General features: G+C 33.6%; 1 long non-coding RNA gene across 3 annotated transcripts; it reads right to left on the minus strand.

Annotated features, from left to right (window-relative positions):
- Window positions 1–8,629: 8,629 nt before the first annotated feature.
- On the minus strand, window positions 8,630–17,967 carry LOC145801307 (uncharacterized). 3 transcript variants are annotated; one of them, XR_014342581.1, is made up of 4 exons: window positions 17,830–17,967; window positions 17,620–17,724; window positions 17,282–17,345; window positions 8,630–8,955 (listed from the first exon to the last, which is right to left on the minus strand). It is a non-coding gene; the product is annotated as an uncharacterized LOC145801307 (long non-coding RNA). The 3 variants fall into 3 exon arrangements; XR_014342580.1 differs by lacking the exon at window positions 17,830–17,967 and having other exon boundaries at window positions 17,620–17,760; XR_014342579.1 differs by lacking the exons at window positions 17,620–17,724; window positions 17,830–17,967 and having other exon boundaries at window positions 17,282–17,494.
- Between the last annotated feature and the right edge of the window lie 952 nt (window positions 17,968–18,919).

Below are 18,919 nucleotides of genomic sequence, written 5' to 3' on the forward strand. Positions count from 1 at the left end.
CTACATTTTAGCAACATTGACCCTGTTAGCATTATTTCCCCCCCCCCCCCCCAAAAAAAAAAAGAAAAAAAAAAAGAAGCCCTGTTAGCCTAAATTACATAGCCTTCAAATTGAAGCTTGTAGGCCACACAAGGTAAAGTGCCATAGTCCCTCAAGGGTGACATTCTCAAAGACAATGCTACTAAAGGCCAAAGGCTTCCACATCTTATATTGAAACGGTATGGAATCTCAAGGTCAAAGTGGAGGTGACCATCTTGAGCTCAAGAGGAGTGACACTAATAAAGAGCTCCCTCTCATACTCAAACTAGCATCTATCTGGGTCAATTGGCATGACTAGTGAAGCACCTCAAAGCTCTGTATGTGATATTGCGGTCTCTGAACTTTTTTATGGTTTTAACTATGTGGGGATTATGTGGTTTGATGGCTAAGAGTAAGGATTGTCAAGTTGAAGACCATGTCTCTATCTCAACCTATCGAGGTACAGTGGTGTATCCATCTTGACCTGGCAGTTCAGAATTCAGAGAAGGGAATTTCACCATGTGATCCATTGGACATGTGACATCTAGGGACAAAACCAAGATTTTATTCCAAGGGGGCCAAACATTATCAATTTAGACAAATAATATAAGCTAATTTACATTTTTTATACCCTAATTTGTAATGCATTAAAATATATCGGACAAAATATTCAAAATAACCAAATATGCTAGAGGATAAACAAAAGAAATAATTTTTTAAATATATAGCCACTTATTCGTCTATCAAAATGGTACCTGACGTTCTTTCTTATCATGAAATTCATTTATTTTTGTTGTTGTTCCCCAGAGGCACTGAGCAATAAGACTGTGCAAGCCGCAATTTGTGCGAGAGAAGAGACAAGTCTTCACTTTTTAAGAGAAGATGTCACATCATAAATTTTTAACATTATACATATAGAAAGAGAGTTTGATAGTACCTTTTGTTGTCCGATGTACCTAAATAAAAAGATAGTACCTTTTTGTTCTTTCAATTATAATCTAATGATGTTTTATTTTTTTTTATAAGTAATCTAATGATGTTGCCATTGACTTATTGGCTCACATGTAGATAGAATTTTTTTGGGGACTTTTTGCTTTTTGGTTTATATATACTATTCTACCACTCAACCAACACTGCAAATCTAAAAGTGGTTGACATATATACTATGGTTATATGGATTTTTAAAAATAGGGGGGCTTGGCCAACCAAGGCCTAGCCTTGGCTACATCTTTGGTGGCATCTCTATATTGTTTGCTTGGTCTCCAAAAATTGCAAATACAACTATAAATAATAGCCAACACATCTACTTTGTAAGAAAAAAAAGATAGTTTTGATCAAGTTTGTAACAAACTCAAGTGGCTGCCCTATCTGCCATCTCTTTGTGTGTGCGTGCGTGCACACTAGCCTTTCCCTTCACACATGGCTACCTCCTCATCTCTAGTTGATCATCGCAAATATCCAACTCGCTAATTTTATGTTGACCCCTTTATAAAGCTAAGCAACTAAAATCAAAACCATATTTCAATTTGTGCTGAATTTACGTAATCTAGTTCTTGTGTTGTTTCTCCTTCTAAATACAACAGTTAAGAAGCCTAGGTGCATATTGGTCAACATTACATTAATTAATATTTGTATTAATAACATCAAATTAGTTGCTTTTTGAATAAGTATTTGGGATTAAACAATAACTGTGCTAGATTCAACCAAAATTCACAAAACTGCCACAAGCAATGTGCAAGGTTTGACAAGTATGATTTGTTAACAAGTTCAGATGAAACCTCCCAAAAAACATGACATGGATGCAACTTACAAGGCCATATAAGATATATATATAACACACAACATGCTTCATACAATTTAATATGCTCGTGAGATTTCTAAATAATTCATCTCATTTCATATCATCCCCTGCTACACTAACTACATCCTCTGCAAGTTAAATAAGGTAAATCTATAATTGAAAATTTGTCATTGCTACATCATTCCAGAGAGTGTGCTCGACTTAAAATGCCACATAACCATAAGATTTTAGCATGGGGTCTTAAATAGGCAAAGCCCAAAGACCAATCATTGTACAGTGCAATGTGGGGTAAAATATCTAAGATAAACCTGGGTTATCCAAAAACCTTTTTGTGAATATATTTCTACCCCAAATTCACCTTTACTGGGTGAACCATCAACACAAAACTTCTAAAATCATTTTTTGTCTGAAATTTTATAGTTAAAGAGTTGCAGCTCATGATTGTCCCAAAGCAAGCATCTATTGGGATTCAACCAATCAAGGTGAGACAATAATGCTATGATGCCTATATTTGCATACGAAAAGATATTTACCATCTCATGTATCACAATTGTATTGGTGTAATGAGTCTTATCACTCGTATCTATTACTAATGCAATCATGAGATAGTAAACAACTTGAGACACACAAATGTGGTGATCATAGCATTGTTGCACATAAATTGCAATCATCCTATCATGATGGCCACAGCCCAAAATATAATCAAACCAAATTAAGTCATGTGTTCCATTTAAATGTTGTCAACTACATTAAATTTTTTCATTCTTCAGCTCTATCAAAGGTTATATGCTCGGTTAAATTAAATAACACACTAGATTTGCAAGAATATTCAAGATTATTGGACAAATAACAGTGGCCTCCACACATTGAAAAACAATAATTTAATTTAGAGCACTTTTGACTTTTCCTTTCCTAATTCATTGAAAACATCAGACATCTTTTGAGATTTATTAAATAAGGTTCCTTTCGACCCATATTTCATCAAACAAATCAAAATTTACAAATAAAAATTGAAATATTATGACATATTTGAAGAACTCTCAAAAGTGTGAGTCCATGTGTATCTATCTAAACATATAAAATATATATATATATATAGAGAGAGAGAGAGAGAGAGAGAGAGAGACCTGAACTGAGTGTAGGGACTATGTTGTAGAATTGTACTGTCTGAAGCTGAATAATAGTAAGCGTGTGTGATTTAGGCCTAGGGTTTGAAAGAAGGGTACAAAGCAAAAGCATCACTGTGTGTAGGGTTGAGTTTTTGCTTTCCACATTTGGTTTCGGGCTGACCCAATTCCAAAAACAAAGTAGTTTACTGAAACTGCCCAGTCCAGATTTTGTGGATCAAAAAAGGGCCCCCTAAGATGAACTTCGGACCCTCTCATGTCCTTTGTTTAAAGTCACCTCTTTATCACAACAATGATGTTTGTCTCTAATATTATGGTAGGGAAATGCTACACCCTACCAACAAATATATAATTTTATCATAAAATTTTATAATATTAGTTACAAAATATGCAATCTCATCATAAATTGATATAATAAAATGTTTAAAATTTTGTGATTGATACTACAAAAGTTTATAACTTGATTACGACTTTTTTTTGTTATATTAATTTATGGCGAATTTACGCATTTTGTGATTAATGTTACAAAATTTTATAATAATGTTTCACATTGTAGTACAGGTGCATATGCTGGTATCATAAAAATAAAATAAATTAAAAAACAGGAATGATTTGAATAGAGGATCTTTATTTCATCTTTTACCTCTCTGTGTAGATCATCTAGAATGAAAAATTGATTGATGGGATAATTGTAATTATAAATATTCTTATATTTATTTTTGAAAAAATAGATGACAATTATTTTAAATATATACTACTTGTTTTTTTAAGAATAATTATAATAAAATTATGTGATTATGATTTTCATATCAATCTAATAATTTCATCATATTTGTAAAAAAATGAGTGTAAAATATAAATTAAAAATTATAGCATCACTTTTTTAAGAAAACAAATATGATAAAATTATGTAGTTAAGATTATCATGATAATTTGATTTTTTAAATTTGATTTATTTATTTATTTTTGAATGGCTTTAATGTGCATGAAGATAAAAGTTACAGGACTCCAATCATCTTAACCATCCTAATTGGACTAGAAACCAACCGCTTCACCCAAAAAAAGTTTTTGAGAAAGTGATAAATTAATAATAGCAATGATTGAGACCCCCAAATTTAGATCTCTATGATTTCTAAAATGATCTGGACCATTCATGTAAGAGAGATAGAAAAAAAAATAAAAATAAAAATAACAACAACAACACATGAATGGACTAGATCATTTTGAGAGTCGTGGGATCTCCAAAACTGGGGGACTGACTCATTTTTCAATTTTTAAATTAAATTCAAAATTTTAATCTGTATTCAAATTATTTTAAATTTGATGAGTTTTGGGCTCAACTTAGAAAATACACTTTTTAACAAATCATAATCTAAGAGTATCCACATCAGTCTCAACAAATGTAAATTTTGATTAAATATAGTTAACAAATTATAAAATTCTTACTCTATCACTCTCAACAAATTATTTCTAAACTAACTTTCAATTAACTTTGCTATAGTATATCACTACATGTAGCGATACACTGTTCACATGGTATATAATATTTAATCATTTATTGACCAGACATCTTGTCTGTCATCCGACCAAACATCCTGCCAAACAACCGGCTGCTGCACGCTTCATTTTTTTTTATAATTTTTTTATTTTTTAGGAATATGAAACTGTATATATATCCTATACACTTTGGATGTCCGGGGCGGACAACCGCTGCTAGGCACAATTTTTTTATTTTTTTTTAGTCTACTAGTAGGTCAATTAACGAATTATGATAATGTGATATTATTATTGGACCTAAATCCCCAGTTAAATTTTCTTGAATTGGTTTGATAAAAAAGGTTTGTGGTAGGGCTCATAGACCTATAGTCCTTCTTGATTATATATATATATATGTGAGTACTTTTAATATTTTTACTTCGAGACTCTGTTTGGAAACAAGTTATTTTAGATTTTTTACGAAAAGATATGCAGAAAAATAAAGAGTATGTGACAATTTATACTAACTTTTTGACTAAAATTTCAAATTGTCAAACGAGTTTTAAACTAGGAGAAGAGTTCGCTTAGAGTTGGTGCATTTAAAAATGTAAAATAAAAGTGTTCCTAACACAATTGTTTTAATAAATTAGGTTAGAAATACCTAATCTCATCCCGAGCCACATGCAAACAAGATTCTCTATGAAAGCAAACCAAAGTTCCATGGTCCGTTTCAGAAAAAAGGATCACTTTTTCTTTTTTTTTTTTCTTCTTTTCTTATGCTATGAAAATATTAACGAATTTAAGTAAGAATGAAAAGAAAATGTTAGACTAGACTTTCCAAGAAACCAAACAAACGTGTTTGCATAAAATAATTTTGGTCACCTTCGAGGAAATGTATGCAACAAAATACTTTATCCCATCTAATCATGGAATGATTCTCGAAATTATTAATTTTTATTCAATGACACATATACTCAACAGTCTAAGTATTTTTCCACTCACTGAAAGCCCTTGCTCAAGTAAACACCAATTGAGGCCCAAAAAAGAGAGAATTTCATAAGTCACAAAAATTAAAGGTGTGCAATGAATTTCCTAGGAAGTGGAAAATGAACCCGCTAAAAATACCTCCACTGTTGTGCTTGCAAAGGCACACTTTTATCTCTCTCTTTCCATTTTTTACATTGGGTAATACTATATAAATATTTATTGAAAATTACATACAAAAAATTTATACAAAATGACATGATTGCATTATGAGATTATCACTTCAAAGCAATGAACTCACCAAATGATTGTCATTGCAAAAATATCACCATTGCATTATTTTGTATGAAATTTTTGTAAGAATAATTTTTTTGCTATAAAATATGTTGGGAACAAGAATACTTGAACCTCTATCTCATTCGACCAAAAAGGATGGGCACACATTTTTCCCTATCCAGCTTTTGAGGAAATAGGCAGGAAATGCCTACCTTAGTTTATGTCACTCAAATATTCCAATATTTTAACTAGCAAAGAATGTTTCAGTTATTCCTTCAAGAATCCTTTATGGAAAATGTTAGGCATCATGAAAAATGCTTCATGAAAATGATCATGAAAAAATCTCCATCCTTATATTACACTTTGTAACTTATTGTATATATAGTCTAAGCGTCAAAAATCTCTCATGATCATTTTCATAAAATATTTTTCATAATACTTAGTATTGCTCATTTTTTATCATCCAAATACATAGTGTAGATTAAAATTTTGTTTGTTTGTTTGTTTGATTAGATTGATAAATATGATAGAAAATGAAAGACATTTTTACGTTCTTAATTAAATGCATTTGGTTACTATGGAAATTTTATGAGATTGTATGAAAATTAGGAAGTCCAATAAGAGCTCGCTACTTTGAAGTTAACATACAGATATGAATTATTCAATTTCTTAGTCTTTTCACCACTCTCATGTCAAACAAACGCATTTAAATTTGTATATTTTTTTATTTTTAATAAATGTTTTCCACACTTTTTTCATGCTCTCAAGTATTAAATTAAAAAAAAAGAAAGAACACGGAGGGAAGAATCCCTGGTGTCCTGACTTAAATTGTTCAAATTTTGAAATGACTTTTTCGCCTACCATATTAGGCTTTAACATTTATTGATTTGGACAACTATCTCAAATTACACTACATGAGTAAATCAGAAATTTTAAAAACTAAATAATTGAAATTGATAATTTAGGGATAAATATAATTTTTTTTAAAAAAAATTAATGGATAAAAATGAAATTAACCCTAAAATTAAATTACTTTCAAGGAAGTTGATTTACAAATACCTAATTTTAATTGAGGAGGTAGAGAAGACATTTCACAAAATCAAATACGTCTAGAAAAACTAGTTGAGAGATCACTTACAAATACCTAATTTTAGTTGAGGGGGTAGAAAGACATTTCACAAAATCAAATACATCCAAAAAAATAATTGAAAGGATCACTATCCACGAAACAGAATTAAAGATGTCTAATTTTATGTTTGGGTTTGGATTACAGAGAATAATGATTTATATGACATTGACACTTTCAGTAAATTAAATATTTAAATTTTATTCGTTGATTAACCTATTAAATATTGAGCTTATAAAAAAGTATATCAAATTAAAATCATTAATTTAAAAGGGGGGAATTTTTTTTAAGGTCTCTAATAATAGTAATTTAGAGGATAAAGGACATCGAAAAAAGAGATGATGCATCAGGTCCCTCAACTAGAACGCGCGCATTTTTAATTCTTTCTTGGACCAAAATACCCTTCACAAATGACTATGTTCCATTCCAAACATCCAACCATCTTCACAAGTAAGAGAACAGGAGAATTAGGGTTTCACTATCAACATTAGGATTTCATTATCTTTTGCGAAAATCTTTTCCATTCCTTCCTCACAAATTTCGCTGACCCGTTTTCATTGTTTATCGTCATCTTAATTCATCGTCATCTCATTGCATCTTCATCTCCGGGCATATTAGTTTGTAATTAGGGTTTCATCCTCACTCTAGTAAGTTTTCTATAATCCAATGAGTTTTTCTCTGGAAACACATTTAATTGCATATTATATTAACCTTCTATTAATTAGGGTTTCAATTTTGTGATAAAAGACTACATGAATTTAAAAAATGTTGTTTCTCTGAGTTTTAAACTTATTCTTGAAGATGTTAGTGTGATTTTGTTGTTAATTTCTCTTGCATTTGAATTTCTCTAGTATTTGCTTGATATATGTTTCTTCTTGAATTTTCTCTGGCATGTTTATTCCCATTTGTTTCTGTTTATTCCCCCATTTTCTCTGGCATGGTTAATTTCATTCAAATTTCTCTACTCCGTAAATTTATCTACTTTGTAAATTTCTCTGGAATATGAAATTTTCTCAGGCATTTTCATTTTCAATGCTTGCTAAATATATATATATATATATATATTTTTTAATTTTCTCTTACTATATTTTACATCTATATGTAATATTACTCTCTTGTCTATGTCTAAATTTCTTTAGTATTTATAATTTTTTCAGGCCACATCACTTTTCTCTCTTGTTTGTTTCTGTCATGTTTAAATTTCTCTGGTTGTGTATTGAAATTTCTTTCGCATTTTAATATTATAGAATGAAAATTTTCTCTGGGATGTGTAATTTTCTCCGACATTTTCATTTTCTGTATTTACTAGATTTTTGTTTCTTTCTTAAATTTTCTCTGACTATATTTTACATCTTTATGTAATTTTTAACAATTTTTGAAAATTTCTTTATCATGTTTATGTTGCTTTGTTTATTTTCTCTAGGAATGGAAATTAGCTGTGGCAACATGTATTCCACACGAAAACACTTAGTATTCTCTTGTCTATGTCTAAGTTCCTCTGGAATTTATAATTTTCTCTAGCCAAATTACTTTTCTCACTTGTTGATCTCTCTGGCATGTTTATGTTGCATTATTAATTTTCTCTGAGAATGGAAATTTTATGTGGGTAGATGTATTCCACAAGAAAACAATTAGTACTCTGACATTTAATTTTCAGTGTATAATTTTCTCTGACATTTATAATTTTCTTTAGCCACCTTAGTTTTCTCCCTTATATGTAATTTTCTCTGACATGTTTAATTTTCTCTGGAATTTAATGATGATATCTTTATGTATTCATTGTCTAGAGATGGCGAAACCCAAAAGCAACAAAACACCAGAAACACCACGAAAGAAACAGAAACTCTCTAAGTCTTTTTATGATCTTAGATTAAAAAGCAACAAAACATCACAAACTCCTCGCCAAAAAACACAAGTCCCAGGTGATGAAGCAACAAGCATCAAAATGAATACCCCAACTTCAAAAGACTCAAGCTCAAGGAGGAAAAAACATGTTAAACCCCAAAGAAAGAGAGCTCATTACAGTATTCAATACCGATCCAACCTCTCATTTGTTGTCTCCTTTTTTCAAACACTTAAATTCAATTCAAACCAACTTGAAGAACTTCAAAAGACTCCATTCTAGTATTTGATTTAAGCTCTAACCACTGGAAGAATGGATACAAGGAAGTCTAGAAAATCTGATAATGATGTAGTTGCAATAATCCAACGTTACAATGAAAAAACAAAAGCATTCACAATTGGTAAAAAAACTTGACCTTTACAACCAATGACATGACCTTGATTTTTGGTTTGCAAGGTAATAAAGGAGCCATGTCACTAAGATACTCAAAAAAGCCAAACACTAAATTCCTAAAGCGATGATTCCCAAAGGACATAAGGCTCACTAGTCCTGTTCTTAAGAATGCCTTGGTCAAAGCAATGAAAGGCAAGCAACCAACTTGACTTCAAAGATGTAGCAATCATTATTATCTTGTACTTGTGTCTCACCCTCTTTTTTGCAATAAGTGGGAATTCAATAGTGTAATAACCCTCACCATTGTTTACTGCATAACCACTGATTACCGTTAACTGAACTGATTATGATTGATAAGCGAACTGATTAAAATACTGAACTGATTGACTGAAATCTAGAACTGAATTGACTGAGTATATCTATTTACTTTTGCATTTATCTGTTTGATTGTTTGATTATCTGTTCACCTTCTTATGCTTTTAACTGTTAATTGAAGGCCCTATCGGCGGCCGAATCCGGGAATTGATTGAGGTTTCTCGACCCTCATAATTAATGTGATTTTATGGTGTATTTACCTGAAATTTGATTTAGTATGATTAAATTAGATTAAATATTGGGTTAATTGCAAAGTTTGACTTAATTACAATTAGACCACTTAGTGGCCATTATCTATGCACTTTTGAGCCTTATACATTGAATTAAAACACTTTTGCTCAGCTCATTTTGAGCATACCACCGACTTGAGAGAGGGAGTGAGAGTGTCTTCATCTCTTTTGCTTGATCTTGCTTGGATTGAGAGGATTGAAGTATAGATTTCATATTTGAGCTCCTAAACCTTGAATACAAGACTAAGGTAGGAAACTCATCTTCTTATTGTTGTCATTGAGCTAGTTCTTGCATGATTCATGCTTCATGGTAGAACTAAGTCATGTTTTGGTTCATTGTTGTTGAAATGAAGCTCATTCCTTGCATGCATGTTAGTATTGTTGGATTTTGAGTTGAGTTCTTGGCAAATCGTCACATGCATGTAACAACCCTCATACTGTTTACCGATTAATGACTGATTGATTACCGATAAACATCGATTACCGTTAAACTGAACTGATTATGACTGATAATTGGACTGGTTAAAGTACTGAACTGACTGACTGAAAACTGGAACTGAATTGACTGAGTGTGTATGTTAATTTGTATTCTATCTGTTTGATTGATTATTTGATATGTTCGTGTTTTTATGTTTAAACTGCTAATTGAAGGCCTTATCGGCGGCCGAACCGGGAATTGGTTAGTGTTCTATGATCCTTAGAATTAATGTGATTTTATGGGATAATTATCTGAAAAACTGTTAGGTATGATCAAATTAGATTAAATAAGCTAATTAAAGAGTTTTGGACTTAATTACCTTAATGCCACTTGAGTGGCCCACTACTTGGATCATCTTTGATTCTCATTACACTCACACATACACATTTCATCAGCTCATTTTGAGCACACCACTGACTAGAGAGAGGGAGGTAGGGAGTTAGAGTGAATTCACCTTGAATTCCTTGGAAACTTGAAGAATTGCTTGGTAATTGAAGTGTAGATTGCTAAATTGACCTCCTAGTCTTGCATTGGAGACCTAAGGTAGAGTAATTACCCTCTTGTTCATCTTGTTCATGCATGATTCATGCTTCATTGTAAAACTAAGTCATGTTTTGGTTCATTGTTGTTGAATTGAAGCTCAATTCATGCATGCATGTTTGTAATGTAAAAGTTTGAGTTGTTTTCATGGCAAAAGGTTACATGCATGTTCACAATTATGTTTAAGTCCATGATTTCATTATGTTTTGGAGACAATTGGCTCCTTAGAGCATCAAATTGAAGCTTTGAAATGGTTTGAATTCATGCATGTTTGCATGTTCTTCTTGTTCAAGAAAATGGTTTGAAATTGGGTTTCAATTAAACGCCCTTGGGCTTTGATTTCTCAAAATTGAGCTTTGAACTATGATTTTCTATATGTTTACAAGTGTTTTCTGGAAATTCAACCCAAGAGGATCGGTTTTGATGCTTTTGAAATTGGTTTTTGGCTTGGAGGTGCAATCTGGAATTCCCAGATTTTTCACTTCCACTCGAGCATAGAAATTGCCGCTCGAGCGTGGAATCCGAGCATCCAGCATCTCTGCACTGTTTTACTATCCGCTCGAGCGGAGAACTGGGCGCTCGAGCGGAGTCTTGTGCATCCTCATCCCATTCTAGGCATTCTTAGGCCTAGTTTAAGACATCTTATTGAGGATATAGATGTAGAACACACCGAGGCAAATTAGGGATTAAGTTATTATCTTTCCCAACTGTGTAGCTTAGTGTGTGTTCAATCTGTTAACTGTGTAGGGTTGGCGACTGGGGAGGCACGCTCTAGCTTACTGTAGCCCAAACTCTGTGAGTAACGATTGTGTAAAGATACGTTCAAAAATGATTATTTTCTGAACAACTGAACTGTACTGTTTCTGAATTGAATACTGTTAATTGAATGAATGTATGTCCTATATTCTGAACTGTATTGTGGCATCCTTAGCACCTACTGTTTACTGTTTACTGTTACTGTTACTGTTACTGTTACAGAGATCTCTGTCGGTTCCCTTGTTGGAACCACTACTGTTTACTGACTGATGGCCATCAATACTGTTCGGTCTTCTAGACCTACTGCTTACTGTTATGCTAATGGATGTACCACATATGACTGTTTACTGTACTGAACAACTGAAATACTGATTGAAATGAACTGTTTTCATACTGTAAGGACATTCATTCTTAACCCCTTTACGCATTATGTTATTCACTGGGCTTTAGCTCACTGCTCATATATATATGTAGGTGTTCAGGCACTAGACCGCGGCTAGGAGCGTCAGGGTTACTCCAGTTTTTGTCAAGCCAGCCTATGTGCCTCACTGCGAGGTTCCGAGCCTATCGTGCTAAGGCTTAGGGGTGTTTTAGATTCCCCCTTCTGTACCGTCTTACTGTTCTGTATAGACTGAATGTTTACCGTACTGTTATGGAGGGATTAAGTCCCTAGTCTGAATGATTGTAAATATTGTGCATACTGTTTTGTACCGTTTATGTACAAATGTATGAAAAATCTTTTTGGCATACAGACTGTCACAGCTCATTGGACACTGTTTATTTACTGTATTGGCTTCCGCCAGGCCCTGTACTCTGTTTTACTGTTTTACTGTTCTGCAGGCCTTCGGTAATCTCGGATTACTGGCCGGTTACGGTGCTAAACCCATAGGGCTGGGTCTGGGTCGTGACAATGCATGTCCGTGTTTTGAGTGTAGGCCATGTTTTCATCATGTTTGTGAATCAATTGGCTCATTAGAGCATGTTTTGAAGCTTGAAAGTTATTTGAAGATCATGCATGTCATGTTGAGGATTGTTCTTGAAAAATTGGTTTGAAATTGGGTTTGATTAAACACCCTTGGGCTTTGATTTCTCAAATTGAGTTTTGAATCATGTTTAACTATGAGTTTATAAGAGTTTTCCAGAAAATGGGCCCAAGAGGATCGGTTTTGATGCATTTGAGCTTGAGTTTGAGCTTGGAGGTGCAATCTGGAATTTCCAGATTTTGCACTCCCGCTTGAGCGAGGGAAGGTGACGCTCGAGCATGGAATTCGAGCATCCAGTATCTCTGCACTGTTTTGCATCTGCTCGAGCGGAGGACTGGGTGCTCGAGCGGAGTCTTGAGTCTCAAGCTCGAGCGGGCGTCAAGCGTTCGTCGAGCGGAGATTTCACCCATCCAGTACTTTTGCAGTACGCTCGAGCGGGGGATTTACCGCTCGAGCGGGTACTTTTGTCTGCATGTCCGCTCGAGTGGAGTGACCTACGCTCGAGCGTGACCTCTGTTTTCTGAACAATCTGAAAATGCTTTGAAAAGTACATCTTTGCATCCTCATCCCATTCTAGGCATTCTTAGGCCTAGTTTAAGACATCTTATTGAGGATATAGATGTAGAACACACCAAGGCAAATTAGGGATTAAGTTATTATCTTTCCCAGCTGTGTAGCTTAGTGTGTTCAATCTGTTAACTGTGTAGGGTTGGCAATTGGGGAGGCACGCTCTAGCATACTGTAGCCCAAACTCTGTGAGTAACAACTGTGTAAAGATATGTTCGAAATGATTATCTTCTGAACAACTGAACTGTACTGCTTTCTGAACTGATACTATTAATTGAATGAATGTATGTCCTATGTTCTGAACTGTATTGTGGCATCCTTAGCACTTACTGTTACTATTACAGAGATCTGTGTCGGTTCCCTTGTTGGAACCACTACTGTTTACTGACTGATGGCCATCATTTACTGCTCGGTCTTTTAAGACCTACTGTTTACTGTACTGTTATGCTAATGGATGTACCACATATGACTGTACTGACTGAACGACTGAAATACTGATTTAATGAACTGTTTTCATACTGTAAGGACATTCATTCTTAACCTCTTTATGCATTATGTTATTCACTGGGCTTTAGCTCATTGCTCATATATATATGTAGGTGTACAGGCACCAGACCGCGGCTAGGAGCGTCAGGGTTACTCCAGTTTTGTCAAGCCAACTACCGTGCCTCACTGCGAGGTTCCAAGCCTCATGCTAAGGCTTAGGGGTGTTTTAGGACTCCCCCTTCTGTACTGTCTTGCTGTTTTGTAACAACCAAATGGATTGTATAGACTGAATGTTTACTGTACCGTTACATAGGGATTGGGTCCCTATTCTGAATGATTGTATATATTGTGTATACCTTTCTACTGAATGTAAATATGTTTGGGAAGTCCTTTTGCATCCAGACTGTCACAGCTCATTGGGCATTGTTTAATTACTGTATTGGCTTCCGCCAGGCCCTGTACTCTGTTTTACTGTACTACTGTTAAGCAGGCCTTCGATAATCTCGGATTACTGGCCGATTACGGTGCTAAACCCATAGGGCCGGGTTTGGGTCGTGACAAATAGGGTGGGTTTTTATCAAGTACGTCGAACTTCTTGAATCAATGAAACAGTATGATTGGCCAGAAGCAATCACAACATTGATTGATTCTATCACAACATTACACAAAACTCCAGAAAAAGTTACAGGATGTGTCATTGCATTGCCAGTAAGTAGAATTTCTATTCAAATTTACAGTTATGATACTTACAAATTTGTGTGTTTAGCAAAATTTAATTATTTCAATTTCCATCACAGTATTGGTTATGTGAACATGCGAATATCATTGACTGGGAAGCCAATAACACAACTGAATTCCCAAGATGTGCCAAGTGGAACCTACAAAGCTTGACCAAATAGCTGCAGAAAACACTAGTCCACTCTCTTGCACCTCGACAGGTTAGATTTCTATTGCCACTGAAATCTTAGTAAAATTCCAAAATTTATCTGACTATTGGTTTGTTTCCCTCCTTGTGCCTTACTTGATTTGATCAATTTTCTCTGCAATGCAATATCTTATATGGAATAACTTATGTGCCTCAACTAATTGAGATCAATTTTCTCTGAAATTTCAATTTATGTTGCTTCTTTGATTACCACTGGTTTATTTCTGCCCTTGTAATGAATTCTCTCTAGAATCCAAATTTCTCTGACCACAATTATAGTAACATTAACTTATATGCCTTGATTGATTTTCTCTAATATCTAAATTATGTTGCTTGTTTCATAATTTTTTCTGACCCATAAAATTATTTCACCTTGTGTGTAATTTTATCTGGCACATAACTTGTGTCTTGACTGATTGAGATCAATTTTCTCTGAAATTTGAATTTATGTTGCTTCTTTGATTAGCATTGTTTATTTCTACCCTTGTAATAAATTCTCTCTGGAATCCAAATTTCTCTAGCCACAATTATAATAACATTAACTTATATGCCCTGTTTGATTTTCTCTAATATCTAAACTATGACTTATTTCATAATTTTCTCTAACCCATAAAATTATGTCTCCTTGTGTGTAGGGCTGCAAACATACCGAGCCAAGCCGAGCTTTGCTGAGCTCGAGCTCGGCTCGTTTACTTATCGAGCTCATTTATTGAGCTTGAGCTCAGCTTGATAAGAAACTAGGCTCGAGCTCAGCTGGGCTCATCTCGTTAATATTAATGAACTCGAGCTCGGCTCGACTCAGCTCAGCTCGATACATTTTTTTTAATATTATTTATATTATTTAAATAAAAATATTTAAATAAAAAATATTATTTATATTATAAAAAATGTACTTATATTATTATTTATATATTATTTAATATACAAATAACATATTTATTATATAATTTAAATAAAGATAAACGAGTCGAACTTAATGAGTCGAGCTTATGCGAACCCGAACTTGGCTTGTTTACTAAACGAGCCTAATATTCGAGCATGAGCTCAGCTCGTTTACTAAACAAGTCGAGCTGAGCCAAGCCGAGCCCTTAACGAGCCGAGCCGAGCTTGTTCATGCATAGCTTGGTTCATTTGCAGCCCTACTTGTGTATAATTTTCTCTAGCCATACAATTTTCTCTGAAATTTACTTCCCATTAGTATGATTTAGATGAATTTCATCTGACTTATTTGAATTTTTTTCTTAGTGAATTTTAAATATTTCTCTAATAAAAGAACCTCCTATTACAGATAGATAACAAGGAGATAGTTAAAAACCCATCAAAAGAATTTTGTCTTGGTAAAAAGAAAAAGAAAAAATCAAAAAAGGCATTGGTCAAATTCAAGGAGACATTAGAAGAGTCATCTGAAGAAGGAGGGAATGAAGAAGGAGAAAGCAACACAGAAGAACAAGAAGCAAGCAATGGAGAAGAAGATCAAGAAGACCAAGACAATGAAGAAGAAGATGAGGGCAATGAAGAAGAAGATGAATGCACTAAATCGAAAGAGGAAGAAGAAAACAATGAGGAAAGGGATGAAGAAGAACATAATGAGCCGATTAACCAACATCATGATAGCATTTGCGGTTCAACAATGCATCAGCCTCAAGAATCTGAGGAATCAAATGATGCTCAAATTGCTAATCTACATCAAAGACTAAAGGCACTTTCTAAATCCAAAATAGAAGAAGAAAAAAATTGGAATGAATTACTTCAAGAAAAGGACATTGCAAAAAGAACCTTGACATCAAATAACTCGGAACTTCAAGAAAGAAATAGCACAAACCAAATGAAACTAAGGATATTGGAGATTTAAAAAGATGATAAAAAAACAATTCAACAGTTGAGATGTTTAATTTCAGAGCTTGAAACTGAAAATATTAGATTGCATGAACAAATTCAAGAACTATTCGTCCAACTAACAACACAACCTTACCGAACACCAAAACAAGTTCAAACCCAACGTCAGTGAAAATCTTGAACCACATAACTTAGAGAAATTTCTATTTATTATAATTTTCACGGCTTGCAATGCATGCCGTAAAAACTCTTTCGTAGCATGCATACAAATGTCATTATATGACATGTAAAAAGTTGATCGTCATTTACGACATGCAGGTAAAGTTGTAAAAAGTAATAAATTAAACATCAATAGAATACTTTGTATGTCGTATGGCATTTTTTACATGCCATAAATCATTATATTTTTTATAGCATAATTTTGCATGCCGTAGAAGGTTATTTTTAATATATTTATAACATATTTTGTATGCTGTATATAATCTTTTACAACTTTTTTTTGCATGTCATAAATCATTACACTTTTCACGACATAATTTTGCATACCATAAAAAGTTATTTTTAATATATTTATGACATACTTTGTATGCCGTATATAATCTTTTACGACATTTTCTTACATACCATAAATCATTACACTTTTCCTGGCATAATTTTGCATGCTGTAGAAAGTTATTTTTAATACACACACACACACATGAACATAACCTTGCCTAGCCATATGCACATCCCAACAAAGACAGTAGCTTATAAAGTGTGGCAACTTGTGAACAAACCAAGCAGTAGCTTATAAACTTAAAGCCCTAAATCTCTAAGGCATTAACATTTTTTGGTAACACTATTAGAAATATTTCAATTAAATTTGGCTTTTAACCAAATTAGCAAAACTCGTGCAATGAAATATGTCAGCATTTTCACTTCTATCATCTAATCTAACCTACATACAGATAAATCTCTAACATAATCCATGTGGTAGATCAAATAGAAAAGAAATGTAATGAACTTCCCTACTTGACAGCAACAGAAAATCAAGTACATAAATGAGGAAAATAAAACCAAACCTTGTTCAAAAGGGCACCTAGCTAGATCCCCAAAATACTGAGACAATGAATCTGCACTTCTTCCCTGCAAGATAAATGTGTCAGTATACTTAACTAAGCAAGAACTTGCAGATTTTAACGAAAGAAAAATCAAACCAAATTTACTGCTGAATTTTCCACGAAGATTAAAATTTCAGTATTGGCAAATCCCCTTTATTTTATATCTCAGCATCACTGTCAACAAACATACACCAGTTTTGTCATGAAACTAGAATTATGTGCATCTATGAAGATTCAACATAAATCTGAAAAAAACAATAAAAAAAAAGGTAACCTAGTGCCCCAAGTATGTCCCCTACCTTTTGGAAGCCTGCAAAGATGGCACCATCATTCTCTGAAGTAGTGAGCTCCTGCTCAACCTTTTCAAGATCTTTACTCACAGTTTGCATTTCTTCAGCTAAAGACTTTAATTGGATTTGGCCATTTGATATGCAGATGGAACAAGCAATAAATTGTACAAATCAACTAGAGACACCCCATTCACATATTACATTAAGAAAAATGCAAACCTTAGGCTGCTTCCAAATGAATGAGATCCTTATCAAAATCCAGCAACTCTAGCATCTTCTCGGCAACGAGCTAATGAAGACAGGAAAGCAATTGACATAGTATCACACAAATTCAAAGAAACATTGGAAGAATAAAATACAAAAAAGATGTTGAACATGCGCAACAAAATGGAAGCTGTTAAACAAATATGGTGAACTATTCAAGAAGAGAAAACAGTTAATACACGCAAAGCAATTTAAAGAACCATTATAAATTTGTACATACAAAATTACTCTCTCAAAACACAAGGATGTCAGATAACCAGATTTTGTTTCATAAAGAAAACTTCAGTGTTATGTGTTATCAGACAAATATTTGGCAAGTAGTAACCAAAAATTCCTTTACAAAAAGAAGAGTCATCATTTTTCCTTTCAAGCATATTTCTAAATTGTTCTCTTTTACAGAAAACATTGTATGCCTACTCCTGGGCATAAATCAAGCTCCTGAGGTCGCTAATGCATCAATGTCATTTTATTGTTCCTTGCACAAGTATCAGACAGCTTAAGTAGGCTGTCCAATTTGAATCCTATGGCAGATCCCGAAATACAAAGGAGGACGTCAATGCCAAAAGCTTTCAACCAAACAAAATATTACAGATCATAACATACTTCAATCTCATAGAATAATACCTCAAGCAGTGCCTTGGTTCAATGCATTTCCTATAGTGAGAATTGTCTGCATTACTTGACACAAGTTTGCAAATTCTTTTACCTATAATAACGGGTATGATATTAAGGAACAACATTCTAGAAACAAAGCATTAGAAACACCACCCCAACACCCCCCCCCCCAAAAAAAAAGAAATTTGATGCAGATGAAATTACCGTGCTTTCCACACACACACAACCACAAAACACTTTTTCCTGAATGTTTCATGTTCCAACCAAGTGTAGATTTCAATGAAACTCAAGGACTTTGTAGCATGGAAGTCCACAATGGAAGGATCTTGAAAAATCAAACTCAATCAACATGGTGACTGACAGGCAGCTCAAATTAAAGAGAGAAGAGGACCAGCTTGTTGGCAGTCCACTTTTATGGCTAGGATATGGA

Source organism: Camellia sinensis, chromosome 10 (assembly GCF_055761805.1).
Source record: "Camellia sinensis isolate YWXY chromosome 10, ASM5576180v1, whole genome shotgun sequence".
Lineage (NCBI taxonomy): Eukaryota > Viridiplantae > Streptophyta > Magnoliopsida > Ericales > Theaceae > Camellia > Camellia sinensis.